At 32.7% G+C, this 15910-nt stretch overlaps 1 pseudogene; it reads left to right on the forward strand.

The window, feature by feature from the left end:
• Positions 1 to 829: 829 nt before the first annotated feature.
• LOC149201519 (jasmonate-induced oxygenase 3 pseudogene) lies at positions 830 to 1141 on the forward strand (annotated as a pseudogene).
• The last annotated feature ends 14769 nt before the right edge of the window (positions 1142 to 15910 follow it).

Below are 15910 nucleotides of genomic sequence, written 5' to 3' on the forward strand. Positions count from 1 at the left end.
ACTAATTTATTTAAAGGTTATAGGGTTAAATTTCTTCAACACCTTTAAGTTAGGACTTGCTAAAGGATAGTTTAGTTGGTGAAGTTTTTGAAAGTTTAGTTGCTCAAGTTTTTGTGAAGTAACTAATTTATTTAAAGGTTATAGGGTTAAATTTCTTCAACACCTTTAAGTTAGGACTTGCTAAAGGATAGTTTAGTTGGTGAAGTTTTTGAAAGTTTAGTTGCTCAAGTTTTTGTGAAGTAACAAATTTATTTAAAGGTTATAGGGTTAAATTTCTTCAACACCTTTAAGCTAGGACTTGCTAAAGGATAGTTTAGTTGGTGAAGTTTTTGAAAGTTTAGTTGCTCAAGTTTTTGTGAAGTAACTAATTTATTTAAAGGTTATAGGGTTAAATTTCTTCAACACCTTTAAGTTAGGACTTGCTAAATTTCGTAAACAGGTAGAGCCTTCCAATTGATCTACTTAGATTTTCAAGTAAATGTAGTGGCTACTCATATTTCTAGAACACATTAAAAAAAATAGCTAGACTGGATTGGACATTGAAAGAAAGATTCAAATACCTAACTATTGAATTAAAATATAAATGCTTTTGCGGATAGTATTTTAGTTAATCGGGACGGGTAGCTTTGAATTCGCCATTTTTGTTAGCTTAGATTTTACAAAATTAGTCACATGCTTAATAACATCCTTGTTCAATCTGTTAACCTAAAATTACATTAAATAAGAATCTGCTGGCTTGGATTCAAAGCTTTTTTTTCACTGTGAACGGTCATGAAACATCGACAATATTTTCTCAGTTTGTGATATTTTCTTACATGACTGGGCTAGAATGGAGTACTGTGAAGAAACGTTGGAGCTTTGCAAGACCTTGCTATCTGTGTTTTCAGAGAATCTGGGCCTGCCTCCGGACTATCTAAAGGAAGCTTTTGGCAATGAGGAGAGCATTGGAATATGCGTTCGAATCAATTATTATCCCGTGTGTCCACAGCCGGAATTGACTTATGGGCTCTCCCCTCACTCCGACCCTGGAGGAATAACCGTTCTACTACAGAATGATGTCGTTGGCCTGCAAGTTCGAGAAAAGAATTATTGGGTGCCCGTGCGGCCTGTTGCTAATGCGTTTAAGGTAACATTATATTAATTCTGTTATTTCAATGTGGTAGAGAATTACGCTCACCACTCTTACAACCCACCCCACCTCATGTTATCTTATTTCTGCATTTTTTATTAAAAACCAATTAAGTATATTTTTTATTTTATTTTCCAGATTAATTTGTTCAAAAGTAAATATATATTTGTTGTTAATATTAAATCTAAAATTAATTTTATATATATATATATATATATATATATTTTTAATTTTTATTCAAAAAAACATAAATTTTAATTTCTTTTAAAGATTATGTATTTCAGCTCATGGGGTTTAGAATAAATAGTGATTGGTTGTACTTTTAAGTCACTTCTTGATGTGAAGGTCATCGGGAAGCTAGTGTGGCCCCGGGCTAGTGGGCCGCAGAGGCTAAATTACCCCTGGGTACACTTTCTCAAGCCAAAGGTTATATTATTCTTTCTCAAGCCAAAGATTATATTATTATTATTCTTATTAATATTATATACCGAAGGCATACATACTCTAACCCCTCTAGTTTTGAACTTATGACCTTTTAAGAGGAAACCCATGCTCTTAACTATTAGGGCCCCATACATAATCTACCCCCTCTAGTGTTGAACCTATGACCTCTTAGGAGGAAACCCATGAAGGTTATATTATTCTTTCTCAAGCAAAAGGTTATATTATTATCACAACGATTTCATTATTATTATACACCGCTATGAAGGCATACATACTCTACTCGCTCTAGTTTTGAACCTATAACCTCTTAGGAGGAAATCCATTCTCTTAACTAGTAGGGCCCTATACATACTCTACCCCCTCTAGTTTTGAACCTATGACCTTTTAGGAGGAAACCCATGCTATTAACTATTACGGCTGGCCAAAAGTTATATTATCATTAGTATAAGTCCGCACAATGATTTCACTGCTAAGTCTACGAAGGTATACATACTCTACCCCCTCTAGTTTTGAACCTATGACCTCTTAGGAGAAATCCCGTACTCTTAACTATTAGAGCCCAGTTACAAAGACCCACTCACAATGTGTATAACTTAAGAAACAAACAAAAAAACCATATATATTTATTTTATTATAAAACTAATTCTATTACATTACATTATATTTATATTATAATTTAATTTTTTCAATTTTATTCTTATTCAAAACATAATTTAAGAAAACATATATTTTTTTAAATTTGAATTTAACTGTTTTCCATGGTCGTTAGCATGTGGCTTTCGTCAAAACACATGGCTAATTACTGAGGCTAGCTATTGAGCATGTGCTTGCTACCTCTGGTGCTAAACGTGGTGGGTTGGTTGTTCTCTACGGCAATGGTTGGAGATATGTTCTGACAAAAGGGTTGCTTTCCAGTCTTAAATAAATCAGTCATATCCTCTATCTAAGTTTATAGAGTGTATTGAGATAAGTTATATCTATTATATTAATATCATAACTTTAATTCGTAAATAGGATATTAATATCCTAATTTTCAATACATCTCGGTCAACTTTTTATCTTTAATTTCCAATAATAATGTTTAGTTTGATATCAAATTATTATTAAAATTTTAGGTTTATTTTAAAAAAATATTCATGATAAAAATATAAGAAGGTTTTTATTTAATTTTTAATTTTAATCTGTAATATCCCAAATGAGGTGCTTGAGATAGGATAGGTGGGAAAACCATGGTTGCCACCTCACTAGGCATTGAGGTAAGGAGATGTGGTAGTGCGACACCTCCTTCTCCAACTTGAAGATTAATCATCATGCACACTACATTAACCTGTGACCATTCACCTTACTTTTCTTGTCATTTCCTTTATTTTCATAAATAAATGTGCCAAAAAGACCTTTTTGCATTTTATTCCTTTTCCTTTGCAAATTTCCTTTAGCCATAAACACATCTAATGATGCCGACTAGGATATCTTTGCCCAACATTTAGCTTGAGATATGTGTCCCTTACCCGTGGTATTATTTTTGCCTTCATTAACTTTTATTACATGGAATTTTCACCAGGGTTGTTACAAAAACCTCCCCCTTGGGGAACACCGACCATGGTGTTAAACCACACCAATACATTGGTAAAATCGCTAGAAAGAAAAAAATACTTTCCATGGAGATTTATAACTTAGCTCGTTGCATTATTTACAATGAGAGGTCTGCTCAAAAGTAAAACATCATGAGAACATGACAAGATAATAACCATAGCTCTTATTGGAGCTCTATAACTTAGATCATGACGATATTTACATCCATATATATACATATACCAAAACATCAACAAAACATATGCTAATCGTATACCAAACATCAAAACAAAATGACTTTGCCTCAACTGGGAAAAAATGAAGGATACATGGCTCGCATCTGATCCACCATCTCCAATGTAGCTTCTTCGGGCCCAAAGTGCTTCCACTGCACCTTAACTTGCTCTATGGCTCTGTTCTTGAGCATGAGATGCTTCCACTACAATATGCACTGAGGCTACTGTTTGGTAGTTTAATTGATCTTAAATTACTTACATGAATTATCAACTAGGGCTAGTAACCTAATGAAGTGTATGTGCACTATATGTTCTAGAAGTCTTTTATTACTCACACAAATTCTAAATTAATTTGAGTTATCAAAATGCACATGTGTTTTATGATTAAATTAGTTATTCCTAGAAAATAAGATTAACTCTACAATGATGATCAGATCCTCTTGCTTTAAAACAAAACTAATTTTTCTTATAAAGTCTGACACTTTTCTTTGAATATACAAATATCAAACTTCAACATAAATGTAAATCAATCTCATACTTGACATAAATGAAAATTAGTCCCACACTTTCCATAAATAAAAATTATATACACAGTTATTTGCCGAAATGAAAACTACTATTAATCTCATCACGCATTTATATAAATAGAAATCACACTTGCATGAAAATAAAATGAAACAAACTCTTACTTAAACACACTCACACCTTCTTAAATTAAATATCACACATGCTTGAAATTTAACATTCAATTTTGTGAATAAATCCACTGTCTATAAGAAAGATAAAGTTTTGTCTATTTAATTGAAATGTAAAACTATGTCACTGCTGCTATGCTCTATCCATGTGCATCCAAAATCTCTAAACAATAGAAATGATTAGTAGAATGGTCTCGACTTAAATCTAAAATAAATCAAAAACACAATTACTCAATCCAATAAATAGAAATCTATGGAAAATATACATCTAATTTCTAACTGCAAAAACAAAATAGAAATCGTTACTGTCTCGAGGGAGCCCTCCACGAACAACAGGAAATCACTACACTATTGATCAAGTACTGAACCGCGTGTGAATGCTTACTGAGAAAATGAAATGTTTCTTTTAAAAACAGAGTATCAATAAAAAAGTTTCAGTCTCACCATCACATCCTTACTATCATTGTTTTCATTTCTGTCGAGAGGCATATTTATAGAGCTCGTGGAAATTAATTGTTTGGAGCTATACGAATAATCCCAATCAGAAAAAACTAAATTGAACTTAAAAATATAGCATCACATAATTTTTTCATGATTTTCTATTATCAAAGCAAATCACGAGGCATAAATCTCGTTCTCGCTCAGCTGTTGCCACTTACTGAGGTTGACTTCTCCTTTGACTGCCTTACTAGGACCTATTTCCATCGATATGTTTCATGAGAGTAGGAGGAAATTGCTTAGTGTATCAATTTCCACCTACCCATATATTTCAATTCCCAGCTGGCACCTTAGAACATGTCAAGCCATCGACTTGGTTGCAGAATCATGTATTAGCTGCAAAATCATTGTAATTTGGTAGTTGAAGTAAACATTAAACTAAATAATAAAGAACATTATCATTTTATGAAATAAAAGAGAATTGTGTACTTTCCATGTCATAATTTATGTAACTTGATGCCCAATGTGTTATTGTGAAGATCAAAAGGAAATAGATAGGGTGAAAAAGGATGTAAAAAATAAGCAATTGTGAGGTTCAACATTCCCCCACATGGATGCCATTGCATGTCCTCATGCAAAAATTAAAAATTTATGAACCCTTCCTGTTACTGAAATTCTTTAGATACTTGAGCCAAAACATCTAGATTTTTCTTCCTTGTTTTCTTTTTGGTGACTTCCATCCTCGGTTTCTTGATTAGAATCTTATACCTCAGACTTATGACTTTTATCTTAAGAGATTTGTTCTTTTCCTTTAGCTTCTTATTCTTTTCATACCATAGGCAAAGATGTAAGAGAATCTTGTCATTCTTGGTTCTCTGTATTAGATTCTGCACTTTGAATGTGTCATTCTCCTATTTTAAGTGCCTGTTTAGTGTCTACAATTCATAACTCTCTTGTTTGAGAGTATTTATAATTGGAGGTTCTTGTGGACTATCAGAAAGAATTTCTTTTCCCGATTTGAAGAGGGTGCAATGGCATTTTCTGTAGCTCTCTTCTCCCAAGATTCTATATAAGCATATATTTCTTATTGGACCTGGTCAATTTCGGGTGTTTTTCTTGTTGGACTAGAAATTGGTGACAAAATGGTTGGTGATGGAGCACTTGGCTCTTCTTCTTCCTCCAGATTGAAAAATTATATGGACTGTCGAGATGGTTCGTTCATTGCTTTATTGATTCTTGCACTCCTCCTTACAGTGGACGATGTCTTAGTAAGAGGAATTTACTTTTGAATTTTCCTTTCTTTTGTCTTTGCTTGCTTTGTTTCCTTCCTTTTTCTTTTGGGTGTGATTTCTTCCTTATCACTGGCTTCCTTTCTTCTAACATTTTTCTTTTTGAGATTCTCTAATACATATGCAAGGGGAGTTTCATCTTTTAAGGACTGCTCTTGTTGTGGAGGTAGGTCATCGTTAGGGTTTATATATAACATTTTTCTACTTCACTTTATTTTTTTGTTGGGTTCTTCCTGTTCTACCTCTTTAAAGTGGTTTATGACTAAGAAACTTTCCTAATCATCTCGTATATTTTTGAGGTCGGCTTCAATGAAAATTTTTATCAGACCATGGTGATACATGGTATTCTCAATAGATTGTATTTTTCTCTGAATGTTACTGTTCATTTTGTTTAGACTATGGAGTAAGAAATAAGGAGAATAAATTTCATTCCCGTCAAGGAAATGCATCATCAAACATACATGATATAAAAGCATGTTGCCAAATATAACTTCACAAGTAATAAATTTTTGAATGACCAATAGTAAATTTTCCCATTTGTTTTTAAGAGTTGTACTCATAATACCTTTCTTAAAGACTGATGTGTCCATACCTGAGCTTTTGAGAAATGTTTTTCATTCACTTCCTTCAATTCCTCTGTCCTTGAACCATCTTTCACCAACCCTAGGTAGCTCAGTTACTTATGATGTGAAGGATTCTATCAATACTACATTCCCATCTCCAATTTCTGCCTCACCTCCATCAAATGCTAGGGAAAAGTACTTTGTAACTTCTTTGTCATAGCCAACAATTTTATCTATAAACTCTAACCATTGTGCCTGCTGTAACATCTATATAGCTTGTGGATAACCCTACATGAATTTCTTTTGATCTAGCTCTGTCCTCACAATAACCCCCATGTTAGAGAAGTCTTAACCCACAACTACTTATTTTGACAAGGTTAAGGAGCGAAAATGGCCTCATAAATAAGATTATGGATGAGAGCTAAATTTTCAACGGAATGGCGTGAAAATGGTTTTAGGGAAACATATTATGAATGATGGCGAAATTATCAATGGAACAGGGTTTATGGAGTGGAGTATATGCGCAATGATGAGCAATTAATGGGCTTATGGTCCACGAAGAAAGAGTATTGAGTCCAAAATTGGAATCGTAATGATTACTTTAAGTGGCAATAGAAATGCCTATTTTATTTCATAATTTAATGTTTCTTACCTTTATAGTTATCTAATATAATATTTACATACCATTAGGTTCATGATTCTGATGTTTTTATTGATCTTTGTATGTTGTCCTTAGATTCCCTCAATTGCAAGCTTGATCATCATCTTCTTAAGCCAAGATCTTCAATTGTCCTATTTGATCCCTTTCAATATCAGCTGCAGAATTTTGTTAAAGCTACAGATTATCAACAATTCCTTAGTTGTTTATTTTGAAAAGAAAAATAAGGTTACAAAGAAAATGGGATTAGAACATGGTTTTAAAAGAAAATATATGGTGCCAAGAGTACTTGGTTTTCATCCTAGATTTTCTGTATAAACATGCCAACAATGTTGGTTTTCATGTTTATACAATTTTTTTATATTTTATATTTTTGTTTTAGAAAACAAAAGGCTTTTGCAAGTCAAGTTAGAGAGGAAGGAGAATCCTTCCTAATCACCTTCAAATCAATATTGTGTTCAATATATTTAACAAACTCCTCCCTTGTCAATGGTTTGTGATAAATTCTCAATCGGTGATCATTTATAAGGAAGGTCACCTTTTCTTCATCAATGGTTCTAATCTTGATTGCACCATTCACAAATATAGTTTCAATATTATAAGGCCCAAGCCAATGACTTTGAAATTTTCCTTGAAAATCTTTAAACTTTGAGTCAACAAGTAACGCCCAATCTCCATGCTGAAATTTCCTTTGTTTTATGAACTTGTCATGCCATCTGGATCTTTGCTGTTGAACTATGTTATTTATTTGAATAGCATCTTGTCTCATCCCATATAGTTCATTCAATTGCTTCATCCTTTGTTTTTGTGCCTCTCATAGATCAATAACCAATTTGACTATTGTCTTGAAGGTCTTCACCTAGAACTCAATAGGAAATAGGACTTGCTTCCCATAAACAAGTTCAAAGGGAGTATGTTATGTGGTGTTTCTCCATGTGGTACGGTATGCCCATAAAGCTTATGGAGGCTTTTCTGCTCAATCTCTTTTATGCAGATGCACAGTCTTGGTAGGAATTTCTTCAATTGCTTTATTGGTGGATTCCACTAGACCATTTTCTTGTGGATGATATGGATTAGACTATTGTTGTTTTATTTTGTGTTCCTCCATTATCTTTTGTACCAACTTGGATGTAAATTGAGTACCTTGATATGTTACAATTTCCCTTGTGACACCAAAACAGGTAAAAATATCCTCGAAAATAAATGAAACTACAACATTTCCAATAATAAAAGGAAGTGTTTTAGATTCTACCCATTTTGTAACATAATGAGTGCAAATAAGAATGTACCTTGTTTTTCTTGATGGTGGATAAATTAGACCAAAAAAATCCAGATCCCATTTCTCAAAAGGTTCAATGAGTACTTGAGGTTGTAGATGCATTTCATCTCAGGGAACAGGTTCCCCATTCTTTGACAACTATCACATACCTTAACATATTCCTTGGCATCCTTGAAAAGGGAAGGCTAATAATATCCTAGGAGAAGGACTTTGTAAGCAATTCTTTTATCAGCAAAATTTCCTCCACATGTTTCATCATGACAAGCCTTTAATATCTCTGGTACTTAAACTTCTCTGTTACATCTCTAAATGATTAAATCAAGTCTTGTTTTCTAGAACTCTTCATTTATCCCTGAATAGGATGCACTAGTTTGAATAACCTTTATTTTCTCTCTAGGAAAAATGTATGTTGGTAACTTCCCTGTAGCAAAATAATTAGAAATATTGCAAACCAGGGAGATTTAATAAATACTGCAAAAGGATATTCATCAGGAAAATTATCTTCTACAAGAACGTCATTATTATCATTTTGAATCCAAAATAGAAAATCAACAACTGTATTTTGTTTTCCAGGTCGATAGAAAATAGTAATATTGAATTCTTGTAACAACAATAACCATCTGGTAAGCCTTCCATTGGCGATTGGTTTATTCATTAAATATCTAATTTTACAATGATATTTACATACAAAGGTTTCATAACTAGTGTTGTAATGTCTAGATTTATTGATGGCATGAACAAGAGCTAAAAACTCCTTTTCTGTTACAGTGTAATTTAACTCCGCAGAAGTCAAATTTTTACTGGTGTAGGAAATGAAATAAGGAGTTAAATCCTTCTTTCATAATACAACTCCTAAAGTTGTATCAGAAGCATCACTTGATATCTGAAAAGGTAGTTTTTAATTTGGTCCTCTTAGAATGGGTGGTTCAGAAATCTTTTCATTCAGTGTTTCAATTTTTTTTTGGCAATTAGAATTCCAGATGAATTCACAATCTTTCGTGAGCAATTCGAAAAGTGGAGAGGAAATTTTGTAAAGTTTTCTATGAATCTTGTATAGTAACCAGTAAAGCCAAGAAAACTTCTAATATCTCTTTGAAAAGTTGGAATTGATCATTTAGAAATAACTTCTACTCTATATGTATCCACTCTAATTCTATTCCCTCAAATGTGGTGTCCTAAATCAATTCCCTTAGTAAACATCATAAAACTATTTTCATTAATTAATGAGATATTTTATTCTTTACATTTAATGAGAACATTTTCCAAATTTTTAACATCTTCTTCAAAGGAATTTCCATAGACAGTAAAATCATCCATATAGACTTCCATACAATCATGAATTAGATCATATAAAATGCCTAAAATTGCCCTTTGGAATGTTGTAGGTACATTACATAACCCAAAAGGAAGTACTTGGTAGGCATAGGTTCCCCATGGATAGGTAAAAGTGGTTTTATCTTGATCTTCTGAGGCTACTTTGATATGGTTATATCCACCAAAACCATCCAAGAATGAGAAATATTTCTTTCTTGTCAATGTATCTAAAACTCGATCTATAAAAGGAAGTGGAAAATGACCTTTTAAAGTGGCTTTATTCAATTCCCTATAGTGAATGCATACTCTCAATTTTTCATTCTTTTTAGGAACAATTACCAATGGTGAAACCCACTCGCTATCTCATATTAGATAAATGAAATTCACATTTAACAATTTTCGTAGTGCCTCCTTAACAATTTCCCTTAAATATGGTTTCATTCCTCTTTGTGGTTGTCAGATTGGTTTGACATTTTCTTCAATGTAGATATTATGTATGCAAGTATTGGGATCAATTCCTTTCATGTCATTGTATTCCCATGCATAAGTAGAGGAATGTTCTTGTAATATTTTTATTAGTTCTTTCTTTTGAAATTCTTCCAGATTATTATTGATATCCAAAGTTTTTTTTGGAATGATTTCTATTAAAGAATTGCAAAAATTTTTCATAGAATGTAAAGACAATTGACAAGATGATAAATATACAATATTGCATTGTTCTTGAAAACTTTGATTAGATTAACAATATGAGGAAGACTCATTATTTTCCATTAAATTCAAAATCTGATATTCTTTATCTATTTGTGAAGTAACAAAGATTGGTCATATATCAGTATTATCTTCTATCATTTTTTCACTTTCTACCTGTATTGTTGTTTTTGCAAGAGGATATAGTGTAAATTTATTTGTTGAACTTCCATCAAAATCAATGGTCTTCCTAGAATCAATGGATGTCCCCCTAAATTATCCTTGGGTGTTAGAATCATAAATTCAACATGATACTCCCATGAATCTAAGGATAAAAATATGTCTTCTAATACACCATCAGGTTTGATAACAAATCTATCTACTAATTTCCATAATGGGGGTGTATATTGAAGATGAGGAAGTTTTAATTGATTCATTTTGTTTACTCATGATGCTTATCAGTTCTCCTAAATCAATCAATGTATTTGGAATTTCGACACCATTGATGTTTGTTTTCACAATGGGGCTTTGTGGATCAAGATATTTCTAAATTATTGCTTCTCTCATCATGATGTCTACAATTTTTCCAAATAATTGAATTCTTTTCACTTCTTTACTCTTTCTTCCTAGTCTTTTAATACTTAACTCCCTAATTGTCTTTGAAAATATTGGTATTTGTTTGATAGCTTGTAATAAAGGAATTTTTATGGAAACATTCTTCGGTTCATCTATCATATCATAATCAGGCAACATAATATGTTTTTCTATCCGTTTATCAATTTTCAATCTTTCAATAAAAGGTGGTGTTTTAATAGAAATTAAAGGTTGCTCTATAATGGGATCTGAGTTTATTGGGATATCATTAGAATGTGCAGGGCAGGTTTGTTTTTGATATTTTTCCTCTTTATGAAGAGATTTCTCTTCCTCATAGAGATTTTCTTTTTCAGATTCCTGAATAACAACTGATGGTGAATTCGCATCCAATATTCTACCGGATCTAAGTTGGACATTGTTTATATATAATGGAGTTATCATGTATGTTTGGAAATTTTTTCCTTCCATATTGTAAATGGGTTTTGAATTTTTATTATTATTCGAGTTTGGAAGTGGTTGGGTAGGTAATTGATTTGGTTTTTGAGGAAACGATAGTGAAAGCTGTGGATTTGGATTTTGAGGTTGAGTTGGTTGAATAGGTTGAGGAAAATATTGTGGTGGAAAAAGAGAGTAAGGTTGTTGATATTAAGGATATTGAGGGTATTTTCCATAAGGATTTTTCCATCCTTGTGCCCAAGGTTGAGGCCAAGATTTCAAAGGCACGGATGCAATATTATTACTTTGTGATGGTTGTGCAAATTTTTGAGTGTTAAAACCTTTAGCCATATTTGGTTATGAACTTTACCATGGTCTCTTAGCAATAAAATAGAGGGGTTCTACTTGATTTGGTATTACCTCCTCTTGATAGACAACTTTAAGACCTGATATTGAAGGATATTCCATTGTATCATGATTTTTTGAACATTTAACATAGGTGTCTACACTTTTCAATTGAAGGTCACTCTCTCATAGAATGTGATTTTCTACATTTGGGACAAAAGATAGATAATGCAACGTTTTCACTTTTTTTCCTTGTTTCATAATTTAAGGGTATATATTTGTTCACTAAGACTCCCCAAAATATTTGTTTTAAATCTGTCAAGAAAATTGCCTAATTCAACCTTATTTACTGTCCTAGCTATAGATTTATTTATCGTAGACATGACAGGGTATCTTGGATTTTCCTAGTTCTTGCTTTACCTATTGAAATGTGTATGCATAAATCACAAATATCTCCAAACGTTAACTAAGAAATATCTCCCTTACCCACAAAATTGAGAATATCAATCGACTCATCTCTGATGGGTTTTAATAAGAGAGCTTATAAATTTTCTTCATCTATATTATGCATTTTAGCCCATTTAACATTATAAGAAAATATTTCAATGAAATATTTAAGATTTTCATCTTATTTTTGCATCATTTTAAGCACTTCATCTTTAATATTATCAGGCATACAATAGTCCTTATATTTCTTTAATAATATAGTTTTCATTTGCTCCCATGTTCTTATAGAATGTTCTTCTAATCCCATAAACCATTTTAATGTTGCATCATTAGGAGTTGTTGGAAACAATTTCAACTTTTGAGTGTCAAGCAAGTAGGCAGAAGATCTACAAAAGACATAAAATTCAAAGAGAAATTTTTCATGATCTTCAATCCTTAATCCATGAAAATTTGGAACGATGGAGGGTGAGATATTTTTCACTATGGCTGTGGTATCCTCATCGAGGATGGGAAATCCAAAGGGTTCTAGATATCCTCTACCATCTCTTCTTCCTCTTCCTCCACTTATTCCACCTCTTCTATTTCCTCCTCTTCCTCCTCCAATCCTAGGTTGATCACCATTCACATTATGTAACTCTCCTTCCCCTTTTCCAACCATTGTAGATTCTTCCGAACTAATATATGTTTCCAAAATTGGATTTTCTACTTCCTCTTCCAGTTCTTCTAGTTTTTCTATCAATGGTAGGTTAAAATAAGTTTCTTCCTCCTCTTTTTCACTAGGGACCTTTAGTTCTTGTCCTAGAAATTTCTCTCCATTTGAAGATAGAAAAATTACTCCTTATGTTGGGGATGTAGGATCTTATTCTTCTATTACAACTTCAGTTGATGAAGTTGTTGAATCTCTAGGTTGGATTTCAAATATAAGTACCTCAAGATTTTTTTATTTTCTTGTAGCAGATGGAATATTAATTTGGGTGGATGGTGTGGCACTACGAGGTCATGGTGGGGTGACTGATGATTTTTGGATTAAGCTTATACCTCTACCTACAAATCTGCCTCTAGAATCTCTTTCTCTATGCACATCATTTTGTTTTTTTTTTAATTATTTTTTAAAAGCAAAAAGAAAAAGACTCTTATATACACTTCCCCAACAACAATGCCAAAATGTTTGGTAATTTAGTTGATGTTAAATTACTTACATGAATTATCAACTAGGGCTAGTAAACTGATGAAGTGTATGTGCAGTGCATGTACTAGAATTATTTTATAACTCAACAAAATTCTAAAGTAAATTGAGTTATCGAAATGCACTTGTGTTTTACGATTAAATTAGTTGTTCTTAGAAAATAAGATTAACTCTACAATGATGATTACACTCTCTTGCTTTCAAACAAAACCCTTTTTGCTTATAAAATTCCACACTTTGATTTGAAATAAAAATATCACACTTCAACATAAATGTAAATCAATCTCATACTTGACATAAATGAAAATTAATCCCACACTTTGCATAAATAAAAATTATATACAAACTCATTTGTAGAAATTAAAACTACTAATAATATCATCACACTTTGTATAAATAGAAATCACACTTGCATGAAAATAAAATGAAATAAATTCTTGCTTAAATATACTCACACGTGCTTAAATTAGAGATCACACATTCTTGAAATTTAACATTAAATTTTGCGAATAAATCTGCTATCTATAAGAAATATAACGTTTTGTCTATTTAATTGAAATGTAAAACTATATCGCTATTGATATGCTCTATCCATGTGCATCCAAGATCTCTAAACAATAGAAATGATTAGTAGAATGGCATCAACTTAAATATGAAAGAAATCGAAAACGCAATTACTCAATCCAATAAACAGAAATCTATGGAAAATATAAAACTAATTTATAACTGCTAAAACAAAATAGAAATACTTACTGTCTCGAGGGGGCCCTCCACGAGAAGCAGGAAATCACTACACTCTAGATAAAGCACTAAACCATGCATGAATTCTTACTGCGAAAATGAAATGATTCTTTTAAAAACAAAGTATCAATAACAAAGTTTCAGTCTCACTGTACTCTCCTTATTATCACTTTTTTCATTTTTGCCGAGAGGCATATTTATAGAGGTCATGGAAATTAATTATTTAGATCTATACGCCTAATCCCTCTCAACAAAAACTAAATTTAACTTCAAAATATAACATCACATAATTTGTTCATGATTTTCTATTATCAAAGCAAATCATGAGGCATAAATCTCGTTCTCACTCACCTATTTCTGCCTACGGAGGTTGACTTCACCTTTGACCACATTACTAGGACCTGTTTCCATCGATCTAGTTCATGAGAGTAGGAGGAAATTGTTGAGTGCATCAATTTCCACCTACCCATATATTTCTCTTCCCAGCTGGCACCTTGGAACCTGTCAAACCATGAACTTGGTTGCAGAATCATGTATTAGCTGCAGAATCATTGTAATTCGGTAGCTGAAGTAAATGTTAAACTAAATAATAAATAAAATTATCATTTTATGAAATAAGATACAATTGTATACCTTCCATGTCATAATTCTTGTAACTTGATGCCCAATGTGTTACCATGAAGATCAAAAGGAAATAGATAGGGTGAAAAGGATGTAAAAAAGAAGCAAATGTGAGGATCAATAGCTCCGGCTGGAACTCTCCTTATTTCTCCACCTGCAATACAAACCAATCAATAACATGATCAACATCCTTTATAAACTTCTTAAGCAGTGAAATATGGAAAATATCATGGACTTTCACTGTTGGAGGCAGTGCAATTCGATATGCCACTTTCCAAATCCTCTCAAGGATCTCAAAAGTCCTTCATTACCATGGTGCCAACTTGGCACATGATCCAATCCTCAAAGAGCTCTTCCTGAGCTTGGTGCACAAATGCACATGCTCCCCAGCCTAAGACTTCTTGAATACCATGTGTTGGTTCATAGAACTCTTATGTATATCCTGTGCTTCCTTTATATTCTTGTTTATAACCTGCATTTCTTGTTCCATGTCTGCCAACATATCTGGTCCAATAAGTACCCTTTTCACTAGATCACTCCAGATAATGCGAGTATTACAACTCCCTCCATACAATTCCTTGAAAGGAATCATCCTCAATGACTCCTGATAACCATTGTTGTATGAAAACTCAACCAATCAAAGATACTCCCATTTCCTTTGTTAGTGCATCATGTACATCCTTCGCAAAGCCTCGAAGATCCTATTGACCCTCTCTATTTATCCATTTGGATGCAGATGATAAGTTTTACTAAAGGCCAACTCTACACCCAAACCTGCAAATAACTCCTTCCAGAACTTGGAAGTGAACTTCACATCCTAGTCTAACACAATCTTCTTCAGAACACCATGTAATCTCAATATCTCTCTGATGAAAACCTATGTCACCACACTAGTTGAATATGTAGTCTTCACTGGAATGAAGTGAGTGACCATAATAGCATCATGTTGTCTCATTGTCCTTGGAAGACCTGTAATGAAATCCATTAAAATGACCTCCCATTTCCATTCTAGAATCATAATAGGCTGGAGTATACCATCTGAATGCTTACATTCTGCTTTTACCTGCTGACAATCTAAACATCTAGCCATGAACTCTGTCACATCCTTCTTCAGTTTCAGTGAGTAGTATAACTTCTTCACCATTGTCAATGTGCTTTGATATCTTAGGTGACTCAAGTATGGATTCACGTGAAACTCCCTCAAGATAAGCTTCTTGATCTCACTGCAATTTGGCAC

The sequence above is a fragment of the Pinus tabuliformis genome, chromosome 2_1 (assembly GCF_031772625.1).
Source record: "Pinus tabuliformis cultivar Carrire ecotype Pingquan chromosome 2_1, CPIR1, whole genome shotgun sequence".
In the NCBI taxonomy this organism is placed as follows: Eukaryota; Viridiplantae; Streptophyta; class Pinopsida; order Pinales; family Pinaceae; genus Pinus; species Pinus tabuliformis.